Source organism: Podarcis melisellensis (genome assembly GCF_964234715.1).
Source record: "Podarcis melisellensis genome assembly, chromosome: Z".
Lineage (NCBI taxonomy): Eukaryota > Metazoa > Chordata > Lepidosauria > Squamata > Lacertidae > Podarcis > Podarcis melisellensis.
Window position 1 is genome coordinate 47,100,117 of NC_138547.1, and position 15,320 is coordinate 47,115,436.

The window sequence follows — 15,320 nt, forward strand, 5'->3', positions numbered from 1 at the left end:
ACAAAAGGAAATTGGTGTGATATAGGGATGGGAGGGACTCTAAATCCTAATCAGCTCTGGTGTTCAAAGATACTATAGCAGACTATAATATGGGATGTTGCTCACTGTCTCTCTTCATATCATTGTTATAGGTTTGAGGTCAGTGTGGATGATATATGTGGGTTCCTTCCAGGCTTGTGATCCTGTATCTAATAAAGTTTAGAATCCAGTAGAAGAGGCTTCTGAACCAGCCTTGGCTATCCAGTTAAATGCTACTATTTACATGGCCAAAGAAGTTGCCATAGAGACAAATGGGCATGGCCTTTTCCCACCTCACTTGGCTGGATGCCACATCATCCTAGGATGGAAAGCAATAGGTCAAGGGATTTTTTTGTGTGAGCATGAGGTTTTGGCTTGTGTTGGAAGCTGAATGCAGAGGCGTGTCTTGCTTTGTGCTGGACCCAAAGCTGAACTTGGAACTTCTTTGGAAATCTACTAGGGAGGCAAGATTTGTTGGGGTGTTAATGCTGTGAGCCCTTCCATCTTATGCTCAAATAAAACCATATATTCTAAAGGCACCACAGTCTCCATTTGCCTTCAGTTCAAGGAAACCAATTCCTGAGTAAAGTGTAGGCACCCCTGAAGCCTCTCGCTGCTCAGTGATTGGGGCATGCACAACATTACTTACTGGGGACCAAGCAGGTAGAGATGAATTATTGGATGGGTGGAGAACTCCATTTGCAATAGTTTCTACTATTGGAGACCAAAGACCTGTAACAATGTCCTCCTATATGCCAGATTGGGAATCCTTCCCACTCATCTCAAGTTCTGTATTCCCTTTGGGGGAAAGTGGTCAGGAGCAGCATACCCCAAGGTGTGTGAGGTTGCTCACCCACCCACCATCTTCACAATTTTTTTGTAACTCGATTTGAGGGTTCCCCCCCCCCTGCAATCAGAGAGAGAGAGAGAGGGAGAGAGAGAAAGAGAGCTCCCTATTCTGTGCTGCTCAAATGATTCCTGATCTGCTGGTGGAGGGGGAGAAGATCACCCAGGGGAATGTTATAATATCATAATGCTGTTATACAAGTCTGTGGTGTGATAGCACATGAAAGTACTGTGTACAGCTCTAGTCACCTCAGTGCAAAAAAAGGATATTGTACAGCTTCAAAGCTCCCCTCAGAGGAAAGGTTATAAGATTTGGGGCTTTTTTCCGTTTAGAGAAAAGACAAGTAAGAGGGGAAATGATAGAGGTGTAAAAAAAAATTAGGCACTGTGTGGAGAAAGTGGATAGAGAAAAGTTTTCCTCCCTCCCTCATAGCACTAGAACTTGGGGCCGTCCAGTGAAGCAGGAGGTGAGAAGATTCAGGAGGACAGAGAAAAGAAAGCACTTCTTTGCATATCACATGTGGAACTCGCTCCCACAACGGGTAATGGGGGTTGCCGGCTTGGGTGGTTTTAAAAGACAAATTCCTGGAGGATAAGGTTATTCCTGACTGTGTTGTGCCTTCTGAATGCCAGCTGCTGGGGATCACAAGTGGGGAGAAGGCTCTTGTGCTTAGGTACTGCTTGCAGGGTTCCCATAGGCATCTTGTTGGCCCTGGATTTGATGGTCCTTTGGCTGGCTCCTGCAGGACTAAGACTGCCCTCCCTCTCATCTTCCCCTCCCCATTTCAGCTGAACAGGAATCACCTGATGAGCAGCAGCAGCAGCAGCAAAGAGAGCAGCTGCTGCTTTAGAGGGGCCAGGGGCATCTGGGTGGCCCTTGAGGGTCAGCTGATGGAATAGCCTAGGTGTTTCCCTCTAAACACTGAGCTCTGACTGCTAGAATTTTGGGGGAATCTGAGGGGAAGGCATTGAAACATGGCTGCTGTGCCAAGAGCTTGGGTCAAGACGCCTACACTGCCACTCTGTATGTGAAGTTCGGAATCCAAGTTAAAAATATGTCTGGGGCCGATTCTATGTCACGCTGCAAATCATAGAACCATAGAATTGTAGAGTTGGGAGGGGTCACAAGGGTCGTCCATTCCACCCCCTTTCTGGTCATGAAATACATTCTCTTTGCTATTCTGTCCTAGCTGACTGATGGTGCTCATCTTAAATGCCTAGTACAGTGGTACCTCAGGTTATATATGCTTCAGGTTACATACACTTCAGGTTACAGACTCCGCTAGCCCAGAAATAGTGCTTCAGGTTAAGAACTTTGCTTCAGGATGAGAACGGCGCAGCGGCAGCAGGAGGCCTCATTAGCTAAAGTGGTGCTTCAGGTTAAGAACAGTTTCAGGTTAAGTATGGACCTCTGGAACGAATTAAGTACTTAACCCGAGGTACCACTGTAGTATGCTTCTTGAAATACCAGCTTTATTATGACTTGTCTAGAAAATGGATGGGCGGTGCATGGTTGGAGTAAAGCAACCATCCAGGCCATCACCGATTTTTTCTTTTTAAAAAATGCATATGTAAGGTGCTTCCAAGCCCAGAGGTATCAATACCCCATGAAACGGCTCTGCTTCCCGTGAAAGTGCCCACAAAGGAGTTATCATTCAGTGGGCTCATTTCCAAGATGATGCTTATAAAGACAGAGAGAGAGAAGTTTTATGCAAATTCTCTTCTGTATACTTTCTCCCACAATATTGCTCCCACTCTTATAATTGCCTCTTCTTAAATATCTCTGCCAGCTTTTCTCGTTAATTAATTAAACCTTTGCTTTTACCAGTTCAGAGATTCACTCCCTTGCAAGCAAATATCAATCTGTACCCTTGGGTGAAGGGCGAAGGCTCTCCTTCTTTATGTTTCTGTCTTCCTGAACATAAAAAAACTGCACATGAATGCTATCAAGTTGAAAGAGCAAGCACAGATGAAATGTGCGGCATGGAAAGGGCACAGTCCTTTCCCAGTTTCTGCTTCTGTGGGTTTTAAAGGAGCATGCAGAATTTTACACATCTGTGTGGCTATTTTGTAAATTGGGTGCAAAAAAGGGAGGGTTCACCTTCAGGTGTGGGACATTGGTGTACTGGCAAATTCAGAAGTGCAGGATCTCTTCATGATACTCCACCCACTCCCCCTCACAGCCATGTCCCTGTCACGAACTAGTTGGATGCAGAAGAATTGTAGGAAGAACCATTTGGGAAACCCTCAAGGGGAGAAGGCTCAGAGCCTGGGGAGTGGTAGCTGCACAATGCTGAGTGGTCAGAGGGAGATGAGAGGGAAGACTGGGAAGAGGAGGTGCCAGAAGCTGAAGTGGTAACAGGGCTTAGAGAACTGGGAGAGTCTGCGCCAGAGAGAAGTCCAGAATCAGAGGCAGAAGCTGAAGCAGAAGAGTGGGAGGAGGGAGGCCAAGAGTTAGAGATGAGTCTGGCTGGTGGTCACAAGTGTCTCCCCCTCTTGCTGTGATGAGCTCCCCTGCCCCCTTGTCTCCCAGAACCAGAAGAGGCATGAAAAGGGCAGAAGAGAGGTTAGTTGCTTGCAGGTGGAGTCTCCAGTTGCTTGATGAAAGCCATGGTAAGGAGGCAGGGACTTTCGGTGTTGGCAACTGATTTACATGGAGGAAGACCACTGGGAATGAGCTGCTCTGCTCATTAGGCCTGACACTTAACCAAGACTGTGGAGTTCATGTTTTTTGCTAGTAAAGAGTTAACTCCATCTTTGACCTGTGTGATTATTGGCAGGCATGCTCCTGTGACAATCCCCTTCTAAGAGATACAACCGTCTAAGATTATGCAGTATAATAATAATAATAATAATAATAATAATAATAATAGATGCATTGCAATGATCAATGCAGATCTCCATGTGTTGCCTTTCAGCTAGATCTATTTTCTGTGCATGTACATGGGAAAATGATTTTGAGTGCTCTAATATCTTCTTTCAGAGTGGTAAGCCAAGTTGTGTTTTCCTTGAAGCTCCTTTGTACATAACATAACTTGCACACCATTCTCTTGAAACTGAAAGAACCTTATGTTTTCAGTGTACCTAAATGCTCAGCTTTGGAGCACAGAGAACAACTCCTCAGTGGTCTTTCTGTGCCCCTTCTCCAGAGTGACCCTGGAGGCCCATCCTTAGTGACTGACTCACCTCCTTCCACCTTGATTGGCTCCCATCAGCATACAGGGTGAGAAGACCTCTTTTCAGTCGCTGAAAAAGCTCCCTTTTCATGCTGATTGAGTGGTTCTAGGACACTGGAGAGAGGGCACATCCTGGCAGGCCTTATCCCTGGCTCCCTGTCCTTCCCTCTCTGCCAGCTGCTGATGGTCTCTGGGCCTTGGAGCAGGTGGCACAGCATGGCCCTGCTTGGCTTCAGTGGGGCGGGGGGGGGCACTTCAGCAGCACTGGCAACCCATTCTACACTGGTGTGTGTGTGTGTGTGTGTGTGTGTGTCTGTGTGTGTCTGTGTGTAGACACAGCTCATGCTGTTGTCTCGACAGCCCCCTCCCTTGTGTGATTACAGTACGTGGTATCAGAAATCCTGAAGAGGCTCTTATAATTATGTTATCTGAACACACAGGATCTCCCAGCTCCGGCGGCTGCATCCAGCATGGGGGCATGCTGGAAGAGCCTTACCATGTAAGATTCCAGGCACAAGTTAAAGGTTTTCTTTGCAAACAAGTGTTCCAGTATTTACACATTCGCCTTTGGGTGGATAGATCTTTGTGCTGTAGCATTCTGTCATGTTAATTCATACATTGTTAATGAGGTTGGATGATTTATTCATACTTTATTTTCTTATTAGACACCACCCTTGAACAAACTATTGGAAAAGGCAGCCTTAAAAGTACCTTCCTAAAATCAGTAAAATGTGCAAACTGGTCCCTTAAGGCGGCATGATGACATCCAGATTAAAGAGTACAATGAACGGGCAGGCTCAAAGGCCAGAATATTTGTTTTAGAAAATAATTGATTATTAGTGTTATTATTTGGGGTTTAAGAAGTGTTAGGGGAAGTGTAGTTCATCCGGTGGAGGACACATGGTGCTCCTTCTGGGGTGGTTTGCCCACTTTTGATCCCCAGCCTCCACTCAGCTCTCACCTGGGACTCCTAGAAGCTGTCAGCATGTGACAGTGGTCACACCCTTAGAATAGCTTCCACCGGTCAGCTAAACCAGGTGAGGGGAGCCAGTGGGTCTCAACCCATGGGCTGAGTTATGGACTTCCCCTGCATGCAATGACAGGCTCTGACAGATTGAGCTCTCAAGACTAATAGTGGGTTCTGCAGTTTCTGCATGTGCTGCAGAGGGAAGTGAGCTAAAGCCCCTCTCCCTTTGTGCACAACACCATCTTTGAAAAGTGAGCATTTCATTTACCTGGCTTGGTTAAGAAGCAAAATAGATAAGTGGTGACTGCAACTGGCGATGGGGCGAAGTCTTTATTTTGTGGCTTTCATGTGGCTTTTTTGCCAGCTAATGGGGAGAGAATTTATGGTGGTTCTGAAATGTGTGGGGCATGCATGAGAATCCAGTCAAAAAATGAACAGAGGGCAGCATGGAGGGCAAATCTCTCCCTTTCTTTCCCCAAACTTTGTGCCCTACAAAGAGTTTTCTGAACTTACTGAGAGGTCTTCCTCTTTCCTTCCTGCAGGTGGAACTTTCATCTCATCCTGGAGCCAGATGCTAGTGCCTAGGTTTGCCTTTTTGGCAGGCACCTCTGCATTCAACAGACTGGGGTGTGAGTGACCTTCGTGGGACCTAGATCAAGGCAAGGTAAGCCTCAAGCCCAGATGTTTGAAGCAGGCCCAACTGGGATTTAGATGAGCCAAGGGTCTTGGCATGCTTACCAGGGTGAAAGCCATGGGACTGCATACTGCTTTAAGTAGGACATCCAGATTTACAGGAGCCATATTGGCTTCTGATTAGCTCCTGGGATGTCTTGTTTGGCTTGCATGAGAGCATGGGCTCCAAAGATGCCCATTTTAGGGGATCCTGCTCTCGCATGAGTCACTTGGCTCCCATGAGAGCATGGCCCCTAAAGATACATATGGGGGGGGGCTATGCTCTTCTTGCATGAGTCCCGTGACTCATGCAGGACCGTGGCCCCAGAAGACACACGTCCTGCTTTCACTTGGTGGCGTCTTAGAGGGTATAGGAGTGGGTGTCTCTTCCACCCAATAGGCCTCCTAGATCCTTCTGTTTGGAGATCCTTCCAAGACCAACTCTAAGGGCCAGATATTTCCTCTCCTTCACATCCTTCCTCAAATCCCACATCCTTCCGTGGATTTTAGCTTCATCCCTTAGTTGAGCCCTCGCCAGCCAGGTGCCTTCTGGGGGTTTGGAGTACAGCTCCCTTCTGCCATAGCCAGCACTGAGATCCTGTGTGATGCGGTGGTTATAGTGTTGAACTAGGCCCTGGGAAACCGGGGTTCAAATCCCCACTTAGCCACAAAGCTCACTGTCTTCGGCCCAGCCTGCCGTGCAAGGCTGTAGGGCAAATAAAATGGGGAGGGGGGAGTACCACGTACACCATCTTGAGCTCCTTGGAGGAAAAGTGGGACAGAAATGGACAAATAAAAAAGTATACAATGTCTAGAAGGCACCAGGCTGGCGAAGACTCCCTTAGTCCTAATCTACAACTGGAAAAGAAAAATGATTTGTGTTCTTTTAAATACATGAAACTGCATCGACTTTCATTAATTCATCTCTTCTTACCCTTGGTTCTCCCTTCTCTCCCTTTTTGATTGTAGATGCACACAAACATGTTCTAAATTTAGGTTGTACAATCATCGGGGCAGCAACCTGCTTCTTTCTTATGCTACTCTGTGACACAAATACCAATATATATGATAATCATAGAAATAATAACATCAGAAGGCCTTTTTTTCCTACGTAGCTTTTCCTTCTACTAGGCTTGCCTCTCTGCACTCGGCTGGCTTCTATTGTGGCTGGATGTTCTGCCGCAGAGAATCAAAGGTATTTGCAAAAGACTGTAAAATAGTTTCTGTGTCACCAAACTGTCAGGGGCTGTGATTGTATTAAGAGCAGCCTTCCCCAACCTGGTGCTCACCAGGTGCTTTGGACTGCAGATCCCACCATCTCTAGTCAGCACAACCGCTAGTGAGGGTGGTGGAAGCTGTAATCCAAAAACTGTTTATTTATTATAACTTATTGCATTTATATTGCACCTTTCCCACAAGGAGCTCAAGGTTGCATGAAACTTCTTCTTGTCTACATTTTATCCCCAAGGTCACCCAGTGAGCTTTGTGGGCTGAGTGAGGACTTGGAACCCGGGTCTTCTAGGTTCTGGTCCAGCACTCTAATGATGACACCACACTTGCAGGCTCCAGGTTGGTGAAGGCTGGAGTAGCCCATCTTGGCAAGATGGACCCAGTAGCCTGACTCCGTTGAAGGCAGCTTTGTATGAGCTGAGCTCACATTTTCCTAATATTAACAGTGGAGGTTTGGAGGGGCTGCTTGTGCTAAAGTAGGCATGTTTCATCAAGTGGGGCAGTGATCTGGCAGAGTTGCCTGTTGACAGTCTTAAAACTTTGTCATAAAGGCACCACTCAACCTCTCTGGCACCTTTGATCTTCAGCTCCGCATGATCCTTCCAGAACGGTCCCTCTTCACAGCTTTATTGCAATGGAGACTTCAGCAAATGAGGCCATGCCTATTCGCATTTCTTCTTCCGAAGTCAAATGAGAGTCATGTTCGAGTGATTTTCTTAAACTATACTAAAATGCAAATTCTGGGCACTAAGGGGCAAAGGAGGGAATGCCGCAAAGGGCAGTCAACTTAGTTATCATCTGCAAGCCATACTTAACATTTCCAACAAATGACCTGGCTGCAGAAATGAAAAATTGTTGGTTTTTTTCTGACATTTTTCTTATGTTGCTTACATTTTAACTTCGCAGTCTCCTTATTTGCACAGCCCCAGCTTTGGAATTTGTTAATGGGATTGCTTTATTCATGCCTCTGTGGCTGCTTTTAATTAAACGGGGGGGGGGGGATTGCATGGGAGTGCTCTCTGCAATGCACTCGTGGTGAATATGATCCACAGGACTGGAGTTCTGATAGAACTGGTTGTTCTGTATGGAAGGAACTAAGGGAATCATGTGACTCAACTCCTATTGGGCTGAATCACTGGGGAAGGAAATGGGTTTGCTTGTCTGTGGGCTTAGCCACATGTAGCGCTTTCCAGGTAAAGGTCTGCTAGCTTTAAAGCTCTGTGCCAGAGGGCTCTTTTTTTTCTTTTTCTTTTTGCAAACCAAGAGCTTTCCCTGCAAAAACCTGGTCTTTAAAGCTAAAGTTCAACCAATTGCACAGGTTTTCCATGGATTGCTGTTTGCTCCAATTTAGCAGTAAAGAGTGAGTTTTCATGGAGGAAGCCCTGGAGCAAAAAAGGGATGCTTCGAAGTGAAGCTTTAAGGCACAGAGCATGCCTAGAAAATGTAGACAAAAGATAAGTGTGGATAAGCCCTGAATGCTCCTCCATGTAAAATGCTCCCTGTATATAGAAAACATGGCATGCTAAGAAGAAGGATTCTAGGCTGGTGGTCGTGCTGATGTATTACTTTATTGTGAGCAGCAGGGTGGTCCAACATGTGGCTCAAGGGTCACCTTTTTTTGGCAGCCCTCAGCAGCAATGCATGATAGGTAAAAGCCAGCTGCAGCTCCTGTCTGCCATCTCTTCTTCCCTTGCTAAAGAGAAGACACACTTTCCTAGCGGCTGCCGGCGCCCAGGCAGGGAAAGGAGAAAGAGGCGACACCTGCACATGTCTTATGGCGACTGCCACCTTTAGCTCTGACGTGCCCCTCTGCTGACTGCTGGGAGGAGTTGCTGGCGAGGTCAGACTCATGCCTCATGCAGCATGGTGACCAAGGAGCGTGGCAGTGGCCTTGAGGGAATGCGGTTGCTGCTGCTGCTGCTGCTGCCCACACATAAAAAAGACGCCAGCCACTGAGGAGACCAAAGTCGAGCAGGTGGCAGAAAACGGGATGGGGTGAGCGAGGAGGAAATGCAGGGTGTCACTGGGGGGACCTGGAAGGGCAGAGTGACTTTATGGGGGGAGGATTGCCTGTGGTAAATAGAGTCCCCTCGCAGAATTTGAGGGAGGGTTAAACAGGGCTGTCCCTTTTTGAGGTGGGCTTGGGGGGTGTCCTATTAGGATCTTCCTGACTTTTTCTGGGAGGTGGTTGGCTGAGGAGAATCCCCTTTACAGTTGAACTCAAAGGGTGTGTGTGTGTGTGTGTGTGTTTGGAAGTCAGGTGGGGTGGGAGACTCTTAGCTGAAGTGGTGACAGTGCTTAAGACCTGAGCTTGTTTTGTGTATTTACTCAGAAGCAAGCCCCAGAGACTTAAAATGAGGTTCCTGCTTAAGTAGGGGTGCAAATGTTGTGCTGTGCTATGTATCCTGCCCCCCTCCTCATTCCACTTATAAATATATGGCTCTCTCTTGCTCTGAGTTCCTTCCTAGCTTCATACACTGCTAATGGTTTTGCTCCTATATTGTTGACTGCTGTTGGAGCCCTGGCCCCTCTTCGCCCACAAATCTTGGGCAATCTTGGAATTAATTATTGAGAGGATATGTCCCAATTTGTTCTGCATTAATGTTGTGTTGGGAATGGAGTCAGGGCTGCAGTCAGAACAGATACCGTATTCAGCACATGGAATCGATGGACTCAGACTTGCTCCAAGTCCTGAACACACCATCTGGAATTCCAATCTGATGTTACAATTTGTAGTTCTGACCCGATTCAACACTGGGAAAGAACAAGGGGAGGAAGGAAGGAAGGGTGAGTTGCCTTTTCTGCTTCTGTAGGATTTAATATTAATTTGATATATTAGTAGTGTATATTAAATAATATTAACTGTCTTGATTTATGATATGGAAACTTAATTCAGTGTTCAGCTCACTTGGTCTGAGAGGTTGGACCACCCTCGTGTGCAGGGAGGCTATATGTGTGTGCATGTATTTATAGATGTATGTACTAGGGACTAACAACCCTCCCTAACTGCCCTTTCCTCACACCCAAGCAGAATCCTCTCTCTACAGCTCACACTTATTTGCTTACCCTAAGCTGGAAGGGGAGAACCTGGCTTGACAGCAATACATGTGAAAAGGATCTAGGGTTCTTAGTAGACCGCAAAATTAACATGAGGTAACAATGTGATGCAGCAGCAAACACCGCCCCACCCCCTCCCCAATGTTATTCTGCCTGCATCCACAGAAGTATCAGTGTCCTGGCCAAGGGAAGTAGTAGTACTGCTTTATTCTGCCTTGGCCAGATCACACCTGGAGTCTTGTGTCCAGTTCTGGGCACATTTTAAGGAGGATGTTGACAAGCTGGAGTGTGGGCAAAAGATGATCCGGGAACCAAGCCTTATGAAGAACGGTTGCAGGAGCTGGGTATGTTTAGCCTAGAAAAAAGGAGATAGAGAGGAGATACGATAGCCATCTCCAAATAACTGAAGGATTGTCACATAGAAGATGGAGAAGCTTGTTTGCTGCCTCTGTGGAGGGTAGGACTTGAACCAATGGCTTCAAGTTACAAGAAAGGAGATTCTGACCAAACATCAGGAAGAACTTTCTGACAGTAAGAGCTGTTCCACAGTGGAGCAGTCCACTGTGGGAGATTGTGGGCTCACCTCCATTGGAGGTTTGTAAGCAGAGGTTGGATGGCCATTTGTCATGGGGATCCCTTCCAACTCTACAATTTCATGATTCTATTGTTATGAGGGGTTTTTTTGGGGGGGTGGCAGAGTTGAGACCCTTCAAAACTCTGGACCCAGCAAGTGATAAGGGCAACTTCTTAGCCACATGTTCATACAGAGTTTACAGGGAGACTGCTGTCTCCTTATCTGAGATCCAACAGTTGCTAGCTTCTCTGGACATTAGCAAGCTAACCAAAAGGGCCAGCAGGAGTATTTCTACCTCACCTACTGCCAAGCCAAATCAAAGAGGACAGGAGCTTGCAGCTGTCCCATGGGAAGGGGGCTTGAGCCTGTCCAGTGGGGTATCACAGCAGGGAACAAGCTGAAGTTGAGACCAGCGTCAGCAGCAGCTGCAACCTAATTGCTAAGCCCACCCATGCTTGCAAGACTGCTCTACTTAAAGGAGCTCAGCCTTCTCCGGTAATCTCATACTGAGATGGAGAAGGGAGGCACTTAGGTCTTCTGTAGTGCAGACCTTTGTATTAGAGGATGGCAGTCCAATATCCTTGGGCCAGAAGGAGTGCACGCTGGCCTCTCAGGTTCATCTGAGAGTGCTTCTGGGGCCGACCTTGCATGCTCTTCCCTTTCTAAGGAGTCTTCACTCTACTCCAGGGTCATGACAGATTGGGTAAACAAACTCTTTCCATTAGTCTTGCCATGGTGGAGGCTGAGCTCCCCCTTTGAATGCTGTGACATCCTTCTCCACCAAGAAGGCTAAAGAGAGAGAGTGCACCTTGGTGACTGTTCTTTTCCAGAAGCTTGTGCTGCAGTCAATCCTCCTGGTGTGGGAGGCTGCTTGATTTGAGCACAGAAGGCAAAAAGAAACACAGTAAAAATAGGCTTTGCCATCAATGCAAGAATGATCTACCGGTCCCAGAGCATGCCATATGCACCAAAGCGGGCACCCACTTGTTGCCAACCTCCTCTCTCCACCCCCTTAATTCCTAAGAACTTACATTGAGCCAAGGTGGTGGGAGGGGGAGGACATTCCCAGAAAAAAAGAGGAGCGGGGTTTTTGTTTCTGCCTCTCATCATCCCTCTTAGTGCTCTAGCCTTTTGCAGGTCTGCAACCTTTTTGGTTCTGCACAGAGGTTTAATGGGAAAGTTGAAAAGCCTCAGCCATGTATAGCTGATGGCCCTTTTGTCAGCAAGCCTCAGCGACTCGGGGAATATTTCTCATGCCTGAAGTGGGTATTAAACAGGCAAATGGAGTGGAAGGAGCAAGTGGAATGGCAAACCATGATCAATTAGTGCTGAAAACTGGTGGGTTGATTCATTGGTTGCCCATCAAGCTGTAACTGCAGAAACCAAAGGAACCGGTGATATGTGAAAGAAGCAAAAAAAGAAAAGACTGCAATATTGATGCAACTTGGCATCAAAGTAATATGCTTATTTGGAGAACAGAGAAAAATTAATTTTCCAAGCCTACCTGTTTGTCAGCTCCACCCATTATTTGCTGCTGCTGCATCATCAGATAAATTGACTTTTGCAGTGCAGGATGAATACAATTTCATTAGAAGGATATCAGAGAAATGTGCATGTTTTTAGCCATATGCACCATTTTTCATAGGGAAATGAGATAGCTGCCCAGAGGAGATCCCTGTCAATGTGGTCGATTAAAGAAAATAAATCTTGGCTCACAAAGATTACCACCCCCAACTGCAGCCCTGCAGAGCAACCGTTCCAGGCCTCCCCTGCAAAATCCTTACCTTAAACTCCATGGATGTGTTTCTATGTAGAATGTCCATAAGCATGTCACTATCTCTCAGACTCAGCTTGCAATATGTAAAATGGGAATGGTGCTCTCCAGGGTTGCCCAAGGGTCAAACCCAAGTACTGCACTAAAACTGGGGCTTAAAGGGGCTTAATCATCAGGTTGCGTAGGCATCCACTAGGAGAACAGGCAAAGGGGGAAGTTGCCCCCTTCATCTGGATGAACCATAATTCCTAGATTCCCAGCTTTCATTTGTTTTAAGAGGAACTATGCCCCTGAACCCCAGTTGTTGGGAATGGCAAGTGGGGAGAGTGCTGTTGCACTCAGGTCCTGCTTGTTGTGGGCTGCCCACTTTCAGAATGGGATGCTGGGCTAGATGGGCCTTTGGCCTCATCCAGTTGCAGGGCTCTTCTTACGCTGTCATGCTTATGGGCTTCCAGAGAGTCATCTATCTGTTCTGTGTTTGGAACAGAATGCTCTTGTCCTTGGTCTCATCCAGCAAAGATATTCTTATTTCCTTCCATCGGATGAAGGAGAGGAAAGGCCCATGAAAGTTTGTGCCCTAATAAATTCTGTTCAATCTGTAAGTGCCACAAGATGATTTTTGGTTTTTATTTTCTTCTGTCACTCATGTGACATTTGGTTTGGGCAGTCCAGAAATTGCTCCCACAGGAGGCAGTGGTGGCCACTAGCCTAGATGGCTTTGAAAAAAATATTTGACCAACTCATGAAGGAGAGGGCTATCAGTGGCTACCAGCCACAATCGTTTTGCTCTACTTCCACGCTCGGAGGCAGTAATGCTTCTGAATACAGTTGCTAGAAACAGCAGGAAGGGAGAGGGCTATTGCACTTGAGTCCTGCTTGCAGGTTTCCCAGGGGAGCATCTGGTTGGCCATTGTGAGAACAGGATGCTGGACTAGATGGGTCACTGGCCTGGTTCCAGCAGCCTCTTCTAATGTTATTGTGTTAGCTGTTCCCTGAGCAGCAAGCATTGCTAACCAAGTTCTATTATAGTTTTAACAGTTGAGTCAACAGACCAAGACAGCCTCAGCTCGATTCTGTCCCCTTGGTGGGATTCCTGCACAGCAGTTCTGATACCAGGAGTCTCTTTTTCCTTCACTGTGTTCTGGCATCATGGATGGAGCATTCGTATGCAGCCTCTGCCTTCTAGCAAACTGTCATCTCTGGCTTGTTTGTCAACCTCATGACAGCGCTGATGCATCCCATAGCCATTTGGGTATTGACATTGCTTTGCATTCTCCCACTTCGTCCCTCTTTTTCTGTTGAGAGAGTGAGAGAGAAAGCACATGCACGATAGGGAAAGAAGTTTCTGCATCCTGTTGTAGAAATGGCAGAAGATACCATGATGCCATTGATGACATAGGCAAGAAATTCATCTACTGTACCAGCTTTGTGGCACATGGTCTGCCCCTTCAGCTTGTCTCTTTGATCTGAATAATTCATTGTGGTTTTCACCTGTGCTGGAGTCAGGAGGGGGATGAGAACCCATGCAGCAGGAAGCGAAGGAAGGTTGGCCCAGTCTGCTTCTATACCCACTTCACATCCCCAACCAAGCGGACATGTATGTTGCCCTTTGGCTGGCCCTTGTCCTGTCTTTATTTATTTCATTTGTTACATTTCTATCCTATCTTTCCTCCATGAAACTCAAAAGTGGCATGAATGCTTCTCCTGCTCCTGCATTGCATCTTAACAACAATTCTGTGAAGTAGGTAAGGTTGAAAGAGACACCCATAAGAGCATAAGAGTACTGATGGATCAGGCCCATAGACATCTAGTCTAGCATCTTGTAATGGCAGTTGCTACCCAGACACCTCTGGGACGCCAGCAATCAGAATCTGAACTCAAAAACTCTCCTGTCCTGTGGTTTCCTGCAGCTGGTATTCAGAAGCATTGCTGCTTCTGACTATGAAGGCAAGGCCACTGTGAATTTGTTCAGTCCTCTATTAAAGCCATCCAAGTTCTATAGTTTAACTTAATGGCTGGAATTTGCACCCTGTTCTGGGTGTGGGGGGGGACTGGATCAAACTTGGGCTGGATCCTTATTTCCCTCGTGGTCCCATCCAACTATGATTCTATTATTCCCCATTGAGACAGGTATGACAGGTGGGCCCACCTGTCAATCATGCGGCAACTCCCTGGTGTCAGGTGACTGCTTTTGCATAGCGCTTTGCACAGAAGCTCTAGCAATCAGCTGGTCATCAGGCATTCTTCAGCATTCTGTGCACAGCACTAGGCAAGCCCGATGACCAGGACCTGCACTACAACCACTACACCACCCTGCCTCTTTCCAGTTGAATTGGCAACCTCCAGTTTATGTTTCCTCCCCTTTTTGCTTAAGATGTGTGTGTAATACATGTGGTCAACTTGACAGATTTTGTTTCATCCTGAGTGTTCCTGCTAAGGTCTGTCTCATGCAAGAGTTAGCATTATCTGCTGGGTATATTTAAAATGCCCCTCCACACTCCCGGAGGCTGGATCAAAGTCCGCAGTACACTACAACTGCAAGTGAAAACCTGACACTTTTCTACCCAGAGTTGTTGACACATTCAAGACGAAGATATTGATCCGGAGAATATTTTGCTTCTTGCTTTCAGATGTCTGTTCTCTAATTTGCAGCAGCCAAACAGATAAAAAGCAAATGGAGCAGGACCCTCAGCTTCCACTGCCCTCAAAATGCTTGCATACAAGCCTGCCTGTGTCTTGCACACAGCTTTTTAGTCACCAAGCTATGTAGAGAGCAGCCTGTGGACATCTAGACCACTCTTTCTGCCACTTGCATAGCTATCAACTTTTCCCCTTTCTTGCAAGGAGCCCTATTCGGAATAAGGGAATTTCCCTTAAAAAAAGGGAAACCTTGACAGCTATGCTCTTAGGACCTGTGTAGACTGATGTGCAGCGTAAATTAATAATGCAGAGTATTTAAGTGAAAGAATAAGAGCTTTACTGAGTTAAAATAAACTTCTTCATAAA

General features: G+C 46.7%; 1 protein-coding gene across 12 annotated transcripts in view; it reads left to right on the top strand.

Annotated features, from left to right (window-relative positions):
• Positions 1-15,320, top strand: part of LOC309361785 (5-hydroxytryptamine receptor 2A-like) — a 239,788-nt gene that overhangs the window by 134,560 nt on the left and 89,908 nt on the right. For 7 of the 12 annotated variants that reach the window (XM_081896974.1, XM_081896976.1, XM_081896979.1 and 4 more), the window contains exons 2-3: positions 5,550-5,671; positions 6,795-6,874. The gene's annotated coding sequence lies outside the window, so the exon portion shown is untranslated. The remainder of the gene's footprint in view (positions 1-5,549; positions 5,672-6,794; positions 6,875-15,320) is intronic. The other 5 variants (XM_081896970.1, XM_081896977.1, XM_081896973.1 and 2 more) reach the window with 1 other exon arrangement.